This window comes from Nicotiana tabacum, chromosome 18 (assembly GCF_000715075.1).
Source record: "Nicotiana tabacum cultivar K326 chromosome 18, ASM71507v2, whole genome shotgun sequence".
In the NCBI taxonomy this organism is placed as follows: domain Eukaryota; kingdom Viridiplantae; phylum Streptophyta; class Magnoliopsida; order Solanales; family Solanaceae; genus Nicotiana; species Nicotiana tabacum.
In genome coordinates this window covers 36,504,094-36,516,417 of record NC_134097.1, presented here as the reverse complement: position 1 = coordinate 36,516,417, position 12,324 = coordinate 36,504,094, and positions in this window count along the sequence as shown.

Sequence of the window (12,324 nt, the reverse complement as noted above, 5' to 3'; positions counted from 1 at the left end):
GAGAAAGAGCGCAAGCAAGATTAGAGCAGGTCAGACTCCGAGCTCTATTAGAATCAGCTCTAGATCGGGATAATCGTGTCAGAGATATAGCCACCACTCGTCAGCAGCAATTGCAGAACCAAGACCAACGTCTCCAAGATTTCAGGGCACAAATCCACGCTTGGCAGTCTACACTTCTTAGAGTTACGTAAACTGTCAGGGAATGGACTATGAGAGGTTTACAGAACATGCACCCACTTTTGCCCGTCATCTAGCATTGGAATTGGAAAGGATGTATCGTACGCTGGGAGGTCATCTAGGTCAAGCTCCACATTGAGCAAATAGTCTAATAATATACAACACAAGTGGAACGTGGGGCACGTTGTGAGATGTTAAGAATTGTATCTTTTATTTTGATTTAAGTGTGTGTGTTTCAAACCATTTTCTTAAAATTTTCAAATGTAATTCCATCTTTGTGTAATGAATAAAAGTGATTGCCTTTAGTCCGAACTACGCATGGTCTGATTTATGTGGGGGCATGATACGTAGGCAATCTCTAAGATTCGACCACCACGATAAAGGATATATATAATAAATAAAAGTGAATAACAATAAAAATTTCAAGAAAGCTGGGACGACATAAGCAGCCGAGCAAATGCATAATAGAAAGGGATTATTTGTCTAGGAACATTGCATCTCAACGTGTGATTATATATGTGTTAAACTCTCAAAACTAACAAGTTTGTTCATTTCCAGAATCCAAGCAGTTAGTTTCTCTAAAGAGTATACTGGCATATTATCACTATCACACAAGATCAAAAGGACCAATACCCGAAAGTATATCTATCCCAGATGTTGACACAGGTATGGAGCTAGAGGAGATGGATGTCGGGAAAATGAAAGAAGAGATGTTTAAACTCAAGCAGCAAATGGCTGAGATGTACCAAGCCTGGTCTACAGGACAGTTACCCCCATCTCACCCAAATAACCCTGCTCCATCACTGACCCAAACTCAGGATAATATCACCACTGAATTATCCCCAAATTTCCCCATTTACCAGCACTACCGAGGCACCACCTCTCAGACACCGCAGTCTCCACCTCCAAAACCCGTTCCATATTTTCCTCCACCCATGACTCTTGTTTTCGTAGCACCTCCCCCTGATACATTCCACAAATCTCCTAGTGAGCCTACATTCCAAGCCCAGGACAACCAATATTACCCCCCGGAGCCCACCCTCAAGGCCTCCGAAATTAATTCAACTGCTCCTCGTTTTGATCTCCCAACCGAAATTGACAAGCCAACCAAAAATGCTGAACAAGAAGAGATGTTCAGGAAGGTCAAAAGTCTAGAACAATCGTTCCGAGACATGCGGGGATTAGGTGGGCAAGTCAGTGTAGCCTACAAGGATTTGTGCTTGTTCCCAAACGTACAATTACCAGTTGGCTTCAAGATGCCCAAATTTGACCTATACAACGGGCACGACGACCCAGTAGCCCACTTAAGGGGTTTCTGTAGCAAGATGCGAGGAGCTGGGGGAAAGGACGAATTATTGATGGCTTACTTCAGTCAAAGTTTAAGCGGATCAGCTTTGGAGTGGTATACACGCCAGGACCATGGGAGATGGTACACCTGGGATGACCTGGCACAGGCATTCGCATACCATTTCCAATACAATCTGGAAATCATCCCAGATCGATTATCTTTGACAAAATTTGAGAAGAAACACAATGAAAGTTTCAGAGAGTATGGTTTTCGGTGGAGAGAACAGGCAGCAAGAGTGGATCCTCCTATGAAGGAGAGCGAAATGGTAGACTACTTCCTCCAAGCCTTGGAACCAACTTACTATGCCCACTTGGTTTCAGCGGTTGGGAAATCATTCAACGAAGTAGTGAAGATGGGAGGTATGGTGGAAGAAGGCCTCAAGACAAATAAAATCATGAGCTATTCAGCAATTAAGGCAACTACTCAAGCTATTCAAGGCGGGGTAGGAGGAATCGGAAGAAAAAAGAGGGAGGAAGCAGCAGTAGTTGATTCAGGAATTTGGTCGGGACCCAGAGGTTCACCGCTTTACTATAATCAACAACGATCTCGCCAATCAGCTTACCACCATGATTCATCCCATCACTACTATCACCCTTCAGAGCCTCATTTTTCCATTAACCATGCTCAAGCATACAATCAGCCACCTGTTCACACCAATTTGCGTGCTCCTATCACACCAAATACTTACCCATGAGCCTATCCCGGACCAGGTTTCAGGCCTAGGCCAGCATTCAGGGGAGAAAGGGAACAGAAAAAGAAAACTTACACTCCATTGAGAGAATCTTACACTAGTCTGTTCCACAGGCTGAGACAGCTAGACATGCTGAGACCAATACAATCCAAGCTACCCAATCCTCCTCCAAAGAATCTGGATTACACCATTAGCTGTGAATATTGCTCCGGTGCACCAGGCCATGGTACGGAGAAATGCTGGCATTTGAAAAATGCAATACAAGAGCTGATTGATACTAATAAAATCAAGGTTCAAACCCCCGAAGCCCCAAATATCAATAGAAATCCAATGCCAGCCCATCAAGAGGCTAATATGATAGAAATCATACAAGCTGATGGGGAGACAAAGAAGCCATCACAAACTGTCATGATGATCAAGTCTCATGAAGCCAAGCCAGATAAGCAGTTAACAGAGGAGAAGCCGGTATCTAAGCAGAATAGAAATGGTGATGGACCATCTATGATAATCGAGGAGGGATCATCGAGCAAAGTTGCCGCAAAACAAGAAAGGCTGAAAGTGATAGTACCAGGGGTTGCTAACAAACCCATTGTATTCGTGGAAGGAGCCCGTACAGATCGGGTTATTATTGCACCTGTAATCCAGCTGCCGGTCATCAACAACAAAGCCATCCCATGGAACTATGAACGGGTGACTGTAATGTACAAGGGCAAAGAAATAAAGGAAGAAGTGTGTGAGGTGCAAGGCTTGACACGTTCGGGAAGATGTTTTACTCCCGAAGAGTTGAGAAAAACTAAAAACAATCCAACGCCAACAAAGAGAGCTGTGACGGAAGAAGAGGCGGAGGAGTTTTTAAGAAAAATGAAACTCCATGAATATTTTGTTGTGGATCAATTAAAGAAGACCCACGCTCAAATTTCATTGTTGTCATTACTGATCCATTCAGAGGAGCACCGTCTGGCTTTGATGAAAATCCTGAATGAGGCTCATGTTCCTGAAAAGATCTCTGTAAATCATTTGGGAAAAATAGCCAACAGAATCTTTGAGACAAACAAAATTACATTTGCTGATGATGAATTACCTGTGGAAGGTACCGAGCACAACAGAGCTCTTTACCTCACCGTGAAATGTGAAAACTCCGTAGTAACCCGGGTATTGGTTGACAATGGGTCAAGTGCAAACATATGCCCTCTCTCCACTTTAAGCAAATTAAAAATTAAAGAGGAGAGGATCCAGAAGAATAGTATCTGCGTACGAGGGTTTGACGGTGGAAGAAGAGATTCATTTGGCGACATAGTGTTGGAACTAACTATAGGGCCAGTTGAATTCACAATGGAATTCCAAGTGTTGGACATAACTGTTTCTTACAACTTGTTGTTGGGTCGACCATGGATCCATGCTGCTAAAGCAGTCCCGTCAACACTACATCAGGCTGTCAAGTTTGAATGGGATCATCAAGAAGTAGTCGTGCATGGAGAAGAAAGTTTAAATGCTCACAGCAGTACCATTGTACCGGTCGAGGGAACAGAAAATGACCAGGGACCATGGGTATACCAAGTGACCGACACAGTGTCGATAGAGAAAATTCCAGAGGGGAAATACCTTCCAAATCCAAAGATATCCTCTGCATCATTCATGGTAGCTTATGAAATGTTAAAGAATGGCTTTATACCCGGCAAAGGTCTGGGCTTATCTTTGCAAGGAATTATACAACCAGTATCTCTCCCCGAGAACTGGGGAACATTCGGTTTGGGGTTCATACCCACTGCCAATGACGTGGTAAGGACCAGGAAGTTGAAACACCAAGCATGGGTTCTTCCAAAACCAGTCCCACATCTATCAAAGTCTTTTGTCAAGACCGGTGCTAAAAATCGCCCGATAACAATAATTCCTAAATCCCAGGTCAATCCTGAGGAGGAATTAATTGAAAGATTCGAGAAATTGTTTAGCGATGTGAATATGTTGGAAAGCGGAGAAGGGTGTAGCAACGCAGAAGTTCAATTCGTTGGGCCAGAAACAAAGCTCAGTAATTGGAAAGCCACTCCTCTCCCCATTGGAAAGGAGTCTTGGTAGTTTATTTTTATTTTCTTTCAGTTTGTTTGGGTTACTTTAGGGTTGTAATCCCAAAGCTTATCTTACAGTTTGTTTGAAGTGTGCAAAACCTTGTTATCTTTCATCATCCAATAAAAAGCAGTTTCCTTTTTATTATCATTCCTGATAGTTTTCTTTTCTTTTTCTTCTTTCCTGTACAGTTCCTTTTACGCTGGCTCTAGTGATATGGCATGCATGAGGAATCCTCAGCCCAGTCTTAAAAATCAATCTGGTTCCGAAGTAATAATTCAAGAAATATATTGTGATTATGAATCAGAATATGATGAAGATGAGGTTTTTGAAGAGATTAGTAAAGAGTTAATTCACTTTGAGGAAAAAATCAAACCTAACTTGAGTGATACCGAGGACATCAATATAGGGGACACGAGTAATATCCGAGAAACTAAAATAAGTGTCCATCTGGAACCAAAGATCCGAGAGGAGTTAATTAAAGCACTCATAGAATTCAAAGATGTTTTTGCATGGTCGTATGACGACATGCCGGGACTGAGCACTGATTTAGTGGTTCACAAATTGCCCACCGATCCAACGGTGCCTCCTGTCAAGCAGAGGTTGAGAAAACTCAATCCCGACATGAGTGTGAGAATTAAGGAAATCACCAAACAATTGGAAGCAAAGGTCATTCGAGTCACTCGATATCCTGTTTGGTTAGCTAATGTCGTTCCTGTGCCAAAGAAAGACGGCAAAATTAGAGTATGCGTCGACTATCACAATCTCAACAAAGCAAGTCCAAAGGATAATTTCCCATTACCCAATATCCATATTTTGATCGACAATTGTGCCAAGCATGATATAGGGTCTTTCGTGGATTGTTATGCCGGGTATCATCAAATTCTAATGGATGAAGAAGATGCAGAAAAGACGGCATTCATCACACCATGGGGAACTTATTGCTACCGGGTAATGCCATTCGGTTTAAAGAACGCCGGAGCAACCTATATGAGAGCAATGACCATAGTGTTTCATGATATGATACACAAGGAGATTGAGGTATACGTGGACGATGTGATCATAAAATCAAAGCATCAGGCCGACCACGTTGGGAATTTGAGGAAGTTCTTCTTAAGACTCCGCAGGTACAACCTCAAGCTTAACCCTGCCAAGTGCGCATTTGGAGTTCCATCTGGAAAGTTGCTGGGATTCATAGTCAGTCGACGAGGCATCGAGCTAGACCCATCAAAAATCAAAGCCATCCAAGAACTGCCACCTCCAAGAAACAAAACTAAAGTAATGAGTTTGTTGGGAAGGTTAAATTACATCAGCAGGTTTATTGCTCAGCTCACAACAACCTGTGAGCCAATTTTCAAATTGTTAAAAAAGGATGCTGCGGTCAAATGGACCGATGAGTGTCAAGAAGCGTTCGATAAAATAAAAGGGTACTTGTCAAACCCACCCGTGTTGGTCCCGCCAGAGCCAGGAAGACCTTTGATTCTTTACTTGACGATTTTGGAAAATTCATTTGGTTGTGTATTAGGGCAACATGACCTCACCGGCAGAAAAGAACAGTCCATCTACTACCTTAGCAAGAAGTTCACAGCTTATGAGGTTAAGTATACTCATCTGGAAAAGACATGTTGCGCCCTAACATGGGTAGCTCAAAAATTGAAACACTATTTGTCATCCTACACTACTTACCTCATTTCTCGGTTGGATCCATTGAAATACATTTTTCAAAAGCCTATGCCAACCGGAAGACTTCCAAAGTGGCAGATATTGCTCACAGAGTTTGACATTATCTATGTAACTCGGACTGCGATGAAAGCCCAAGCACTGACCGATCATTTGGCCGAAAACCCGGTTGATGAGGAATATGAGCCATTGAAAACTTATTTTCCTGATGAAGAAACAATGCATATCGACTAGGTGGAGCGAATTGAAAAAGCTTGGCTGGAAACTTTTCTTTGATGGAGCCGCTAACATGAAAGGAGTCGGGATAGGAGCTGTAATCATTTCTGAAACAGGGCATCACTATCCTGTTACGGCTCAATTACGATTTTATTGCACCAATAATATGGCTGAATATGAAGCTTGCATTTTGGGGTTAAGGCTAGCCGCCGACATGGGTATCCGAGAAATCTTAGTCATGGGAGATTCAGATCTTTTGGTACATCAAATTCAAGGAGAATGGGAAACCCGAGACTTGAAGCTCATACCATACCGACAATGTCTACATGATCTTTGTCAGCGTTTTCAATCAGTGGAATTCCAACATATTCCAAGAATCCATAATGAGGTTGCCGATGCATTGGCTACCCTAGCATCAATGTTGCACCATCCGGACAAAGCTTATGTAGATCCGATACATATTCAAGTCTACGATCAGCACGCTTATTGCAATATGGTTGAAGAAGAATTTGATGGTGAACCATGGTTCCACGACATCAAGGAGTATATCAGGATGGGGATATATCCCGCACAAGCCACAGGAGATCAAAAGAGGACCATTAGGCGATTAGCAAATGGATTCTTCTTAAGCGGAGGAGTTTTGTATAAAAGAACACCAGATCTTGGATTATTAAGATGCATAGATGCCAGACAAGCTACAGCTGTCATGTCTGAAGTACATTCAGGAGTTTGCGGACCCCACATGAGTGGATATGTGTTGGCAAAAAAAATCCTCCGAGCTGGTTACTATTGGCTTACCATGGAGCGAGATTGTATCAGTTTTGTGCGCAAGTGTCATCAATGTCAAATACACGGAGATTTGATTCATTCTCCGCCATCCGAGTTGCACACAATGTCGGCACCATGGCCCTTCGTTGCCTGGGGCATGGATGTGATTGGACCAATTGAGCCGGCAGCATCCAATGGGCACAGGTTCATTCTGGTAGCTATTGATTATTTTACCAAATGGGTCGAGGCCAAGACATTCAAATCAGTAACCAAGAAAGCTGTGGTCGATTTTGTCCACTCAAATATCATATGTCGATTCGGAATCCCGAAGGTGATCATCACAGATAACGGTGCTAATCTTAACAACAATTTAATGAAGGAAGTATGTCAACAGTTTAAGATTACACATCGCAATTCTACCCCATATCGGCCCAAGGCGAATGGAGCAGTAGAAGCAGCCAACAAAAACATAAAGAAGATAATTCGGAAAATGGTAGAAGGTTCAAAACAATGGCATGAAAAATTACCATTTGCATTATTGGGATACCGCACTACTGTTCTCACTTCAGTAGGAGCAACTCCTTATTTGTTGGTATACAGCACTGAAGCAGTAATTCCTGCAGAAGTTGAGATTCCTTCCCTTCGGATCATCGCCGAAGTAAAGATTGATGATGATGAATGGGTCAAATCCCGTCTAGAACAGTTAAACTTGATTGATGAAAAACGATTGACCGCAGTTTGCCATGGTCAATTATATCAAAGAAGAATAGAAAGAGCATACAACAAAAAGGTGCGTCCCCGGAAGTTTGAAGTAGGTCAGCATGTGTTGAAACGTATTCTTCCACATCAGGTTGAGGCAAAAGGCAAAGTTGCCCCGAATTGGCAAGGACCATTCATTGTGACCAGAATATTATCGAATGGTGCACTATGTTTAACAGATATTGAAGGCAAATGCATAGACATGTCGATCAATTCTGACGCGGTAAAGAGATATTATGCATAAACTTTTGAATGTTTGTATTTAGCATTATTTCGAAGATTGGAATGACAAACGCAATTTATTCTGCTATCCAAACACTATACCCTTTGCTTCCCCTTCGAGCCATATTTGTTTCTTTCCTACCCTCTCTTGGAATCAATGAAAATCAAATAAAAAAAAAACATCACTATTATTTAGTGAACTACGTTTGACCTGATTCCTCAAAGAAGGATATGTAGGCGCCTCACGACTCGGTCTTAGGGTGCACAACATATACAATGTGCACGAAAAGAAACATTAAGAGACCCCAATCAAGAGACTGGGGCAGGAATTGTATTGGAAATAAGAAAGATTCCAAGAGTTGTAATTTTAAACCCATACCAAAGCTATTTAGCTTTTAATACCTTTTCCATTTCTAACCCCATACCAAAAAGACCTTTCGATCAATCTTAGAAAAATGTTGAGTCAAGCAAATGAAGATGGTTCATAACATTCTGGTTCAAACAAGAAAAGAAAGTAAAAATGAGAGAGTCTTGTAGGTGAAAACCCACACGGGCACCATAAGGCAACGGAAGTTGAGAGAAAAGTAAAATGAGAGAGTCTTATTGGTGAAAACCTTCGTAGGCACTATAAGGCGAAAAGGAAGTGAAAAAATGAACAAATGTGGAAAGTTTATCAGTGAAAACTCTTTGAGACATTGCAAGTCCAACAGGTCTGTGAAATGAAAAATGAAGTTGGATTATGGAAATTTTGGCGAAAACAAAAATGAGACAATTGAAAGGAGATTGATTAAAAGACTAGGTTGATTAATCTGAAATGCATACCCTGATCATTGGTGCCAGTAACTCCAATCAGATAAGTTTTATTCTTTCTCCAACAGTCATCCAAACTTGGATTGTTCTTTTCATTCTATAATTGTCGAAATCATCGTGTTTCGTCACTAATAATCTTACTTTTCTAAAAGCTTTGAGATAAGTTTTATTCCAAACAAATAAGAAGGAATGTCAAGGTATACTACCAAGATTCAAGGTTACAAAATACGGCCACGAAAGGTGGGAGATAAAAGATATGGGTGTAAGAAAGGTGAAATCAAAAGTGGATCAGCAAAGTCAGAAGGGACATATGATTACAGTTAAAGGAAAACATATAGAGGGGAATCCTATAGTCAAGGATCAATTACAAGGACAAAACAGTCTTTTCAACCATTCCAAGGCAATAAAGAGAGACGAAGAGAAGCATCACAATCGGCAAGAATACCCCAGTCAACCACCCTGCTTTAAACTAACGAAGTTTTCTTTGATTTAAAACAGGGGCAAATACAATATTTGTGTCAGGAAATACCTGGTAAAGAATTGAAGAAGTCAGGCGTCCACCTGGAGAATGAGGACAAAGAAAAGAAGAAGTCAGGCGTCCACCTGGAAAATGAGGATGAAGAATTAAAGAAGTCAGGCGTCCACCTGGAGAATAAGGATGAAGAATTAAAAAAGTCAGGCGTCCACCTGAAGAATGAGGATGAAGAATTAAAGAAGTCAGGCGTCCACCTGGAGAATGAGGATGAAGAATTAAAGAAGTCAGGCGTCCACCTGAAGAATGAGGAAGAATTAAAGAAGTCAGGCGTCCACCTGGAGAATGAGGATGAAGAATTAAAGAAGTCAGGCGTCCACATGGAGAATGAGGATGAAGAATTAAAGAAGTCAGGCGTCCACCTGGAGAATGAGGATAAGAATTAAAGAAGTCAGGCGTCCACCTGGAGAATGAGGATGAAGAATTAAATAAGTCAGGCGTCCACCTGGAGAATGAGGATGAGAATTAAAGAAGTCAGACGTCCACCTGAAGAATGAGGATGAAGAAGTTAAAAAGAAGTCAGGCATCCACCTGGAGAATGAGGATAAGAATTAAAGAAGTCAGGCGTCCACCTGGAGAATGAGGATGAAGAATTAAAAAAGTCAGGCGTCCACCTGAAGAATGAGGATAAAGAATTAAAGAAGTCAGGCGTCCATCTGGAGAATGAGGATGAAAAATTAAAGAAGTCAGGCGTCCACCTGGAGAATGAGGATGAAGAATTAAATAAGTCAGGCCTCCACCTGGAGAATGAGGATGAGAATTAAAGAAGTCAGGCGTCCACCTGGAGAATGAGGATGAAGAGAAGTTAAAAAGAAGTCAGGCATCCACCTGGAGAATGAGGATAAGAATTAAAGAAGTCAGGCGTCCACCTGGAGAATGAGGATGAAGAATTTAAAAAGTCAGGCGTCCACCTGAAGAATGAGGATGAAGAATTAAAGAAGTCAGGCGTCCACCTGGAGAATGAGGATGAAGAATTAAAGAAGTCAGGCGTCCACCTGGAAAATGAGGATGAGAATCGAAGAAGTCAGGCGTCCACCTGGAGAATGAGGATGAAGAATTAAAGAAGTCAGGCGTCCACCTGGAGAATGAGGATGAAGAATTAAAGAAGTCAGGCGTCCACCTGGAGAATGAGGATGAAGAATTAAAGAAGTCAGGCGTCCACCTGGAGAATGAGGATAAGAATTAAAGAAGTCAGGCGTCCACCTGGAGAATGAGGATAAGAATTAAAGAATTCAGGCGTCCACCTGGAGAATGAGGATGAAGAAGTTTAAAAGAAGTCAGGCATCCACCTGGAGAATGAGGATAAGAATTAAAGAAGTCAGGCGTCCACCTGGAGAATGAGGATGAGAAAAGAAGAAGTCAGGCGTCCACCTGGAGAATGAGGATGAGAATTAAAGAAGTCAGGCGTCCATCTGGAGAATGAGGATGAAGAATTAAAGAAGTCAGACGTCCACCTGGAGAATGAGGATGAAGAATTAAAGAAGTAAGGCGTCCACCTGGAGAATGAGGATGAGAATTGAAGAAGTCAGGCGTCCACCTGGAGAACGAGGATAAGAATTAAAGAAGTCAGGCGTCCACCTGGAGAATGAGGATGAAGAAGTTAAAAAGAAGTCAGGCGTCCACCTGGAGAATGAGGATGAAGAAAGAAAAGAAGCAGTCAAGGCACCCACCTGGAGAACGAGGGAATACAATTGAAGTTTTGAAATCAAAAGCCCGCTCATATGATAAAGGAGCACATTTAGAATCAATAAAGCAGAGAAGTCCAACAAAATCCCCAGCAAAAAATAACAAGAGTCCCAAAAGAAAATACGGGACACAATGAAAAGGAATACGGAATAAGTCAAATGCCCAAGAGTCACCAAGATATCAAGACAACAAGAAACACAAGGGCATGATCTAGATAAGATTTTTATAATTCATGTACCATAGTCTAGTTTAGCTTTTTTGTATTTCCTTTAAAGTAAAGTGTAATAAGGAGGTCAGCAAGTAGTAAAAACAGCACAAAGCAGCAGTAACATCGCAGTCCCACGGTAGTCCCAGCTACCCAAAACTTCCCGAACTACATTGATCAGATTCCTTTATAGCCAAGGATATGTAGGAAATCTTTGAAGCAGAGGTTCGGTCAAATCTTTCAAAAAATGCTTCCCACGGAGTATTCGAACGGGCAAAAATCGCTCGTATCCGCTCACTTTATCTTTGCACGAAAACTCTTCGAGTTTTCGCACAAAGAGGGGCAGCTGTGAGCACATGATTTTTGCCTTACGAAAACTACTCCAAAATAAATCAAAAAATAAAATAAATTTCTTTTACTATGTAATTCTTGAATTTGCGTGCTGTTAAATATTTGTATTATGTCCGTAAATGTTTACTTTGTCATAATAAATTGAAAATTAAAATAAAATACATGTTGCATGCATATAGGATTTAATTATGTATTTAAAAGATAATTTAAATAAAATTACAAAAAATATGCAATAGTTCTATTTTAAATATTCCACTGTGTGATTGGTGTTTTGTCTATGTGTTAAATAATTGTTATAGAGTAATTAATATATTTTGTGAAGTTAAAATTGTTTTATAATTAAAATTAGAAATTTAAATTAGAAAAAATGAAAAAATATATATATATATATATATATATATACAAAATCGGACCTGGATTAAAATCCAGGCCCAAATCAAATTAACTCCCCCCACAGCCCAATTCAAACAAGCCTGTCCGATCCAATTCGGCTACGTCAAACGACGACGTTTCATCATCCTTCATCAAGGGCCGTTGGATTAAGTCCATCCAACGGCCAAGATTTCATCACCCTAACCCGAGACCCTTACCCAATCTAATACCCGGTTCAACCCGTCCCCCTAACTTAAACCAAACGACATCGTTTGGTTAAGTGAATAGATCTCAGCCATCCATCCTGCCTAATCCAACGGACAATATCAATCCACCCCACCCCTATATAAGTCTCAAGCCCCTACCCCGACCCCGAACTAAACACCCCCACTCCTAACCCTAGCCGCCCTAGAATCCCACCTCCTGAAACCCGGCGGCATCAACGC